Genomic DNA, 9,583 nt, shown 5'->3' on the forward strand with positions numbered 1-9,583 from the left:
AAAAACAAAATCAACACTATGTACACGCAACTATTCACACTTTTTGACCTTAAAATTTTGTTTTTTGCACTGGAGCTGACGAGAGTTTTTTCCTTTGTAAAACTTTATGTTAGTACTCCCTCCGTAAAGAAATATAAGAGCGTTTAGATCACTAAAATAATGATCTAAACACTCTTATATTTGTTTACAGAGGAAGTACAACGGAAGATCAAGTTTATTTAAAATAATAAAAAAATACTTTTTGTAATTAGTAATTTCCCCCATATCAGGTGTATATATACCTGAGAGTCAAAGGATATTCTATCTAGAGCCATATATTATCGGCATAGAGAAAGTAGTCGTCCTTGGGGAAGTCATCATGTGCAGCCACAGAAAAAAAGATGCCAGCGGTCATGGGTAATTGTTCCAAAAACCCGATCGCCCTTGATCACAAGAGGTAGGATTTTTAGAGGCCTGTTATTCCACTTCCGGTGCATGTGGAGAAACGAAATGAGGAAGTTATATGTGGTATAAAGCTCTGGAACTGAAGCGTGATCTCATATGTGTTTATATTGCACGTATGAGAGACCAGGAGAGGGGGGATAGTTTAAAATGAAGATTAAGAAGATACAAACAAAATAAACACACATCCGACGTTATGTGCACACAATCAACACCAACATATGCACACAGAAATAGACCGACAAATACCAAAGTCATATAATACCGACGTTATGTGCGTGCGAGGAAAAAGAAAAATAAACACCAAAGCGATCAGATCCACGATCAGCAAATTACAAGAGGGATTGTTGGGGATATGACTATCAGGCATGACCCGCCCAGGAGAGGCCGGGTCATCCCTATGGCGGTTCATCTCAAATGAAGCCCAAGAACATATTAACAATGGCGGTTCATAGATAGGCTTAGTAGAAGGCCCAAACCCGAAGGCGGCTTAAGGCCGGCAGATATAAACCGCTATGTATATAGACTTGTATTGTAAGGCATGTAAGAAAGGTCACAGAGCCGGATACGTTGTATAAGCCGACCGGGACTCTGTAAGCCGCAGGGCGTCAACCCGTGTATATAAGGGGACGACCCAGCGGCGGCTTAGAACAAGAAACAACAGATCGAGAGCCGGGTCAAGCGTATTCGCTCCCTGCTCATCAAAACCCTAGCAATACCACCTACAACTGGATTAGACTTTTACCTTCACCGTAAGGGGCCGAACCAGTATAAACTCCTCGTGTCCTTTATCCTGATTAATCCCTTTAAGCTAACCTCATCGCGATGGCTCCACGACTAAGTCCTCACACTAGTACATCTGCCGAGACAATTTCACGACAGTTAGCGCCCACTGGGGGCTATCACACGATGGTTTCAAGTTCTTAGAGGGTAACTTCGAAGGGATCAAGGGATACGCCGTGGGCCGGATGGCCAAGAGTCGTCGCGGTAAGCTTTACATCGACGACGCGGGCTGGGGCCCCAAGGCCGACTCAATTGAGTATGGGTACCGGGTCCCCTTCGGCGGAATTCACGTCTTCATCGGCAAGATCGGCGAACCGGGCACTGAGCCGGACATCTGCACCGACATCATCGAGACGGCTCAGCGTGCGAGACCCGCCCGGGTTCGGCCCGCCATGAATCGTGCCTTCGTGGGATTTATCCATGGAGCGGAATCTGAGAATAGACCGACATCTGGTGGTGAGACCGTCGTTTACTCTGATGGCGAGTCATCCACCGGTGAGACAGAGTCATTGTATCAACTGCAAGACGGCCGGCTTGGGGGCTGTTCCGATGGCGACAGTATTCCGGACCCCTGTGAGCCGCCGAACCGGGTTGCAATCTTCATGGCCGGTACACAGCCCGTGCAACACTCATCAACGGCAGCAGAGCTGATTTCCGGGTCAGCAGCAGCACCGACTGCCGGTGCAGGAGGCCCTGAGCGCCCGTCGGCTCAGGTCTTAACCGACTTACTGGATAAGCTGACAGCGCTGTTAACAGCGGTGGTTAACCCGGCGGATCAGGATCAACACAATGCGGCGGCCACGAAGTTGCGTGATGAGATAGCACAGGCCAAGGAGGGGCTAAACGCAGAAAACACTAGGATGGCCGAGGAGCGGGCTGCTTTGGATGCTCAGGCACAACGGATTCAGTCACAATCTTACCGTCTCATACTAGATCAGAACGCTTCAAACGAAGTCATAAGGAGGAGGCATCGGACTCGTCTGCCTTCGGTTTATGAGGCAAGAAATCTCTTTAACACGCCAGGAGCAGGAACCAGTAACCCGACAGTGGTAAACCGGGTCGAAGCACCTGGGACGGGTACAACGGTTCAGCCACGTATGACGGACCCGCCTCGTCAGAACAATAACCCGTCGCAGCATGTGCCGACGCTACCGGGTCATTATTCTAACCCTTTGGATAACATGACCGCTGTGGCATCACGATTGGCGGCTCTCCCGGTTGATGGTGAGTCACCGACGGTGGTTGAGACATGGAGGGCTAGAGAGCTTCTTCAGACAGCGCTGACATCAGTAGGCTTATTCTTACAGCCGTGACAGGATTCATTCCACCCCCGCCCGAGTTGGAGTTACAACAGACATATTGATGAGCCGGCTGTGTCAAGTAGTGGACAGAACCATAACCTGCCCTGCGGACATAACCCGGCGGGCGGTGGCGCTGATGCTCAGAATGTGGTGGATCAAGGAAGAGCCCGTCGGGAGGCCGAGTTAGCGGCACAGTATGCGGCCTGTCAACCTAATCCAGTTCGTCCAACCACTTCTGTGGATCCAGATGTAACCTTTAGAAATTTGGGCGTGCCATGCTTAGTACCGAATCTGCGTAATGAGCGCCTGCCCAAGGATTTCAAAGGTCCTCGCAAGGTGCCTAACTATACAGCTGATTTAAGTCCCGAGACATGGATTGAGAGTTATGAGATGGCCATGGAATTGCTAGATGTCAGCGAGGCTGCATGTGCTAAATAGTTCCCCCTCATGTTGGATGGAACGGCCCGCACTTGGTTGAAGGGGCTTCCTGCCAATTCCATCGGGTCATGGGCCGAGTTAAAGGCCCGGTTCATCCAGAACTTTAAGGATACATGTAAGCAGCCTATGTCAATTGTGGATTTAGCCTCTTGTGTCCAAGAAGAAGGTGAGTCGACAACCCATTGGGTGCGCCGGGTCTCAACAATCCTGCACTCGTCGGATCGCATCAATGCTGACTCAGCGGTGTTGATGTTGGAGAACAATTGCCGTTTCACGCCCCTAAAGCAGAAACTAGGGCGGCTCAAACGCCATTGCAATGACATGGGGACACTCATGGCGGCTCTGGTTAAGTATGCCGACTTTGATAGTACCAAGGACCCCGAGTCTGATGACGAAAAGCCAGGGAAGGGAAGGAAGAGCAGCAACGCCAAGGGGCAGCAGCATAACCCGGCGAACTAGGGAGGCAACGGTAAGCGCAAAGCTGATAATAGTTTTGACTTTGTGGCTAACACCAATGCACAGAATAATGGTCAGTGTCGTAAGGGTAAACTGCCCCACGGACCGGAGGATCCAGTATCAATCTTGAACAGATGTTAAATCAGCCCTGCCCAAGACATGGTACGCGAGAAAGACTGTCCGAGCACCTCTGGAAGGATTGTTACATTATGAAGGAGTACAAGAATTCCAATATTTTTCAAGACAATCATGGGCCACGTGGCGGTTCAGGATCCGGCTCTCATGGACCGGGTTACGGCAGTGGCGGCTCTAACTCTGAATTCCAAGGAAATCAAGGTAATCAAGACAACCAAGGTGGTTACAATCAGTAGAATAATCAGGGGAATCAGCAGCAGCAGCAGTCTGGTTATCAAAGCAACCCGAAACAGTTGAATAGTGGACAGTATCATGTCTTCACCACTAGCTTATGTAAGCGTGACCAGAAGCTTCATAAGAGGGCAGTCAATGCTGTTGAGCCGGCAGTTCCCCATTACTTATGCTGGTCTAAGCAGCCCATTGTGTGGAGTCGGGAAGATCACCCGCCCCGGGTTGATAATCCGGGTCACTTGGCTTTGGTCGTCGCACCTCAGGTTGGAGGGTATAAGTTTACCGAAGTACTCATGGACGAAGGGAGCAGCATCAATATCCTTTATTATGAAACTTTTCGTCGCATGGGGTTGACCGATAAAAATCTTAAGCCGTCAAACACTGTCTTTCGTGGCGTGGTGCTGTGACGCCCCCGATTCGACCGTACACTAATCATACATGCAAATGTGTACGATCAAGATCAGGGACTCACGGGAAGATATCACAACACAACTATAGACACAAAAAGAAATAATACAAGCTTCATATTACAAGCCAGGGGCCTCGAGGGCTCGAGTACAAGCTCGATACACAAGCGTCAGCGGAAGCAACAATATCTGAGTACAGACATAAGTTAAACAAGGATGCCTTAAGAAGGCAAACACAAAACAACAACGATCGAAGAGGCAAGGCCTCCTGCCTGGGACCTCCTAACTACTCCTGATCTTCGGCGGCCTTCATGTAGCAGTATCCGTCGGCGGTGGCATCTGGCTCCAGGGATCCACCATCTGGCTGCAACAACCGGAAATAAGAAAGAAGGGGGAAAATGGGTAGCAATGCAACCGTGAGTACTCATCCAAAGTACTCGCAAGCATCGGATCTATACTAAGTATGCATTGGTATCAAATGGAAGGGTTGTATCTGTGGACTGAATTGCAGAATGCAAGAATAGAGGGGAAGGCCTAGCCTATCGAAGACTAGCATCTTCAAGCAGCTCCAAGCATCTCGCAGCATGTAGAAGAGTAAAGAATAGCAGTTTAATTTAACAAGCATGTTGTAGCATTCATGCCCAGAGATCCTTCCTCGGCTCCCTGTGAGAAAGCAATCACGGGGCCACATATCTCAAGTATCCATTTCTAGTTGTATAAGATCAGGATACAAGTCTGAACGTCCATTACCGTGGACACGGTATTCAAATATATATCTTCCCTGCAGGGGTGCACCATGTTTTCCAACACGCTTGATTACTTTGGCCGGACACACTTTTCTGGGTCAATGCCCGGCCTCGGAAGATCAACACGTCACAGCCCTACCTAGGCTCAGCAGAGAGGTCCCCGCCGGTCTACATCCTAAGCACTCCGGGGTCTGGGCCCATCGCCCGTTGCACTCCGGGTCGTTGTGTGCAGGGTGGATACCAGCACCACCCGTGTAGTGGATGGCACGATCCGACCGTGCCACAATGCTGAACTGGACATCTGACAAAGCTTCGGCTGATACCACGACGTCGAGGCCCATATCTATTCTCGCGTGGTGATTAGTGCGTAAAGGCCAAAGGCCAACTCAGAACAAATACCCAAATCTGTTAGTGCATTAATAAAAGAAGTGATGGATGTCGGGACAAGTCCGGAGCTATCACCCCCTCCTAGGTGATACCGCTAAACAACCAGCCGCCACTGTCACATCGCACGGGTGCTCTCCGGGCCTGCCCGACTTCCACATCAACTCGCGGGTACCCCTCAGGGTCGACCCGACTTCAACAATGGTCTCAAGTAAAGTCGAGGTAACCGTGTGTCCAAACATCAAGGGGAAAACCCGAGGAATCACCGTCGGTGGATTCCACTCGATGTAATCATCAAGGTGAACGTAAGAGGAACCACCCTCGAGGTTCACACTTGAGGTGTTGCACGACAGAGCCATATCAGGAATGGTGAAGGAGGAACCACCCTCGTTGACCACGACCGAATAGCTACACTATAGAGATCTCATCAGGAGTGATGTATGAGGTTCCACCCTCGGCACTCGATGGTAACTCTGCAGAGTCGAGCAACAAAAAGGGGCGTGATGTGACGTGAGGTGTCGGGCTCTGGTCGTCGATCACGTTGATCGAGTCATCGATGATGAAGCAGGGGCAACAAGGACAAGGTGGGGGTCACTGATGGATCAGTATCCAATCTATACTAAGCAGTTTAGGATAAGCAGGTAAGGTACAATGAGCAGGTTACAAAAGTAGGCTATGCATCAGAATAGGAGCAATCAATTACAGTAGCAAAATCTAATGCAAGCATGAGACAATGGAATGGGCCATATCGGAATGATCAAAGGGGGGGCTTGCTTGGTTGCTCAGACGAGAAGGAGGGGTCGTCGGTGACGTAGTCGATCACAGCGGCATCGGTAGCCATCACGGGGTCAACCGAAGAGAAGAGGGGAGAGAAACAGTAAATACAGAGCAAATAGATGCATGACAAGACAACACGCAGAGCTAGACATGTTCTAACGCGGTGCTACACGATGCCGGCGAAGGGGAAAAACATCCGGAAAGTTTTCCCGGAGTTAGGCATTTTCGGATAGGCAAACCGGAGGGGAAAAGTTCTATCTTCGCTATGCTAGGGGCATGTGACAGATGAACGGAGAGCGTATTCCGATTTGTCTAGTCGTTCTGAGCAACTTTCATGTATAAAACTTTTTCATCCGAATTATGGTTTATTTTCTATGATTTTTCAAAGTTTAAACAATATTTTGAAATTATTATTAATTCAAAATTAAACAACAAATTGTTACGTGTACCCAGCTCTGCGTACACAGAAGTGTACCAGAGGCTGACAGGTGGGTCAGCGGGTCCCAGTTAACCAGTCAACGTTTGACTGGTCAACAGGGGGTGGGCCCCCTGTCATTGAGACATCTGGCTAACTAACAGTTTCAATTAGTTAAACTAGGTAATTAGCCTAATTAAACAATATTAATCTAATTAATTATTAATTTTTAATATAACTTTTTTAAGGGGGGCGTGGGGCCAACATCAGTGGCCCACGGGGCCTAAACGGGCGACGGGTTGCGGGCGTGTGGGTGTGGGGCGCACCCAGGCGCCCATCATGCGGGAGGGGGGAGGCGAGGCCGGCTGGCCGGGGCTCTGCCCGGCGGCGGCGAGGCCACGACGGGGCGGCGCCGGGGCGCGGGCGCTGCGGCGCGGGAGGGGTTAAGGCCCAGCGAGGTCAGGCGGGCGAGGGGAGGCGCAGCGGCGGTGCAGGGCTGCAGCGGGCGGCGGCCACGGCAGCGAGCCACGCGGCCGCAACAAGGTTGGGCCGGAGGCCGTGCCAGACACGCCCATGACGGGGAGGATGTGCGGCGCGGGGCGGTGCAGCACAACGAGGAGCGGCGGGATCGGTCGGCCGCTGCCGGAAGCGCGAGACGATGAGCACCGAAAGCTACAACGGGGAGCGAGGCGGGGCGCGCTGCGGGAGGGGGGCGAAGCCGGTGAGAGGGGCGGCTACGGGATGCAGTCAGCGAGCGGGCGCCAGCAGCAGAGTTGCAGGTGGAGGCGGCAGCGGCAGCGTGTGGGCGGGGGCGAGCTGCGGGCGTGGGCACCTGAGGCGACGGCGGCGAGCTGTGGGCGCAGTGGTCGTGGGCATCAACGAGTGGCTGGCGGAGCACGACGGCAACCAGGGGCGCAACAGGCACAGGCGCGGCGCTACCACTCGTGTTCGAGTGAACCAGGGCCATTGTCGGCATCGGGGAAACGTCATGAGCACAATAGTGTGCTTGGCCGGTCGCGAGGAGGACAACAACAACCACAACAAACGCGACAGCGGCGGAGAACGGGGCGGCGACTACGCGATGGGTACAAGGGGAAGACAAGGGGGAGGACGCAGGGGCTCACCGGGAGGGCGCACGAAGGCCCGTCGAGTAACGGGAGCGCAGAGGCGGCCAGCGTCGACGGAGACGGTGGCGTGGTCCTGATGAGGAAGACGGCTCGGGGCAGCGTCATAGCGGCCATCGGCTCCAGTGCGTTGGCGTGGAGGACGTAGAGGATGGAGACGGCCTTCGCGGACACGACGGCGAAGCGGGAGGTGGCCGGTGGCCGCGGAGGAGCGAGGCGACGGTGTCGGGCGCGTCGGTGAAGCGGATCTGGAGGAGGGGGTGCAAGTGAGAGAGATGTAGTGGGGGAGGAGCGAGGACAGATGTGGGAGAAATATCTGGGGGGCGAGGCCTCGGTGGAGGCCTTATCCTCTCCGGGCTCGCCAGGCGAGGTGGTTGGGGGCAGCCATGCCCCTGTAGCGACCGCACCACGGGAATACAAGGAGAAGGAGACCGAGGGGGGGGGGAGGTGGGTGGCTCGGGGGGGTGGGCCGAGGCCGAGGCCGAGGGGGAAGTCAGGGGCCTGTCTCTTTTTATTTATTTTGCATTTTCTTTTTCTTTTTCTGTTTTATATTTAGTTTTATTCTAATTTTACTTTTTTAAAATACAAACCTAGACTCTAAATTAGTACCATTAAATACACCACTGCCACATTTAGTTTGAGGTTCAAAATAAAATAGTTTAGTACTTTTATAATTTAAAAATCATTTAATAATTATTTTTAGCCACTGTTATATTCACAAAAAGGCATTTAAATACATTACAAAAGTGTTGGGTCAACACCATAATTAGTTATGGAATATTTGCCACACTTCGAACATTTTTGTTTTGCATGTTTGAGAAATTTGAATTCTGGACTTTAATTTGAACTTGAACTTGAATCATGATTTGGATCAAGTGAGGATTAGCAACAGTAATGTGATGACATGGCACCATTGGCGGTGAATTACTGTACCCTAATTATCCGGGCGTCACAAGTGCCTTGTAAGTCGGCGTATCCAGTTAGTAAGATAGCTCTGGAAGTTGCTTTTGGAGATGATCATGACTCTAGGTCAGAGACATTGACCTTTGAAGTGGTCAAGATCCACAGTCCATATCACGCTATGTTTGGACGGCCGGCTTATGCCAAGTTCATGGCACGACCTTGTTATGTGTATCTACAGCTCAAGATGCCGGGTCACAAGGGAACCATTACAGTGCATGGGAGCCGTAAGATAGCTCTGGAATGCGAAGAAGGTGACGCGGCTTATGCTGAGTAGGTTTGTGCAACGGCGGAGTTAAAATTTTATAAGGACAATGTTGATCCGGCAGATATGACATCTTTGAAAAAGCCAACTACAGAGCATGATCCAGTTTTGAAGTTTAAATCGGCAGATGATACTAAGATGGTTGATTTTATTCCTGGCGATTCAACCAAGCAATTCAGTATCAGTGCTAATCTAGATCGGAAATAGGAAAGCATGCTCATCGAGTTCATCCGTGAGAGCCAGGACATCTTTGCATGGAAGCCTTCAGACATGCCGGGTGTACCGAGAGAACTCGCTGAGCACACTCTTAATATTGATCTAAAATTTAAGCCGGTTAAGAAGTTTCTTCGTCGGTTTAATGAGGAGAGGTGGAAGGCCAGTGGAGAGGAAGTGGCCCGACTCTTGGCAGCTGGGTTTACCGTCGAAGTTTTCCATCCTGAGTGGTTGGATAACCCGGTGCTGGTACTTAAGAAGAACGACACTTGGCGTATGTGTGTGGGCTACACGGATTTAAACAAAGCTTGTCCGGCTGATCCTTTTGCCCTCCCTCGTATTGATCAGATTATCGACGCTACAGTGGGTTGTGAGCGTTTGAGTTTTTTGGATGCTTATTCTAGTTATCATCAGATCAAGATGGCAGTTAAGGACCAGGAGAAGACAACTTTCATAAATCCCTTTGGAGCCTTCTGCTATGTGTCTATGCCTTTTGGGCTTAAGAGT

General features: G+C 51.0%; 1 long non-coding RNA gene across 1 annotated transcript; it reads right to left on the reverse strand.

Moving 5' to 3' along the window:
- Nucleotides 1-4,282: 4,282 nt before the first annotated feature.
- Nucleotides 4,283-7,956, reverse strand: LOC125537782. Its single transcript, XR_007296095.1, has 2 exons — nucleotides 7,639-7,956; nucleotides 4,283-4,556 (listed from the first exon to the last, which is right to left on the reverse strand). It is a non-coding gene; the product is annotated as an uncharacterized LOC125537782 (long non-coding RNA).
- Nucleotides 7,957-9,583: the final 1,627 nt, after the last annotated feature.

Source organism: Triticum urartu, chromosome 2 (assembly GCF_003073215.2).
Source record: "Triticum urartu cultivar G1812 chromosome 2, Tu2.1, whole genome shotgun sequence".
Classification (NCBI taxonomy): domain Eukaryota; kingdom Viridiplantae; phylum Streptophyta; class Magnoliopsida; order Poales; family Poaceae; genus Triticum; species Triticum urartu.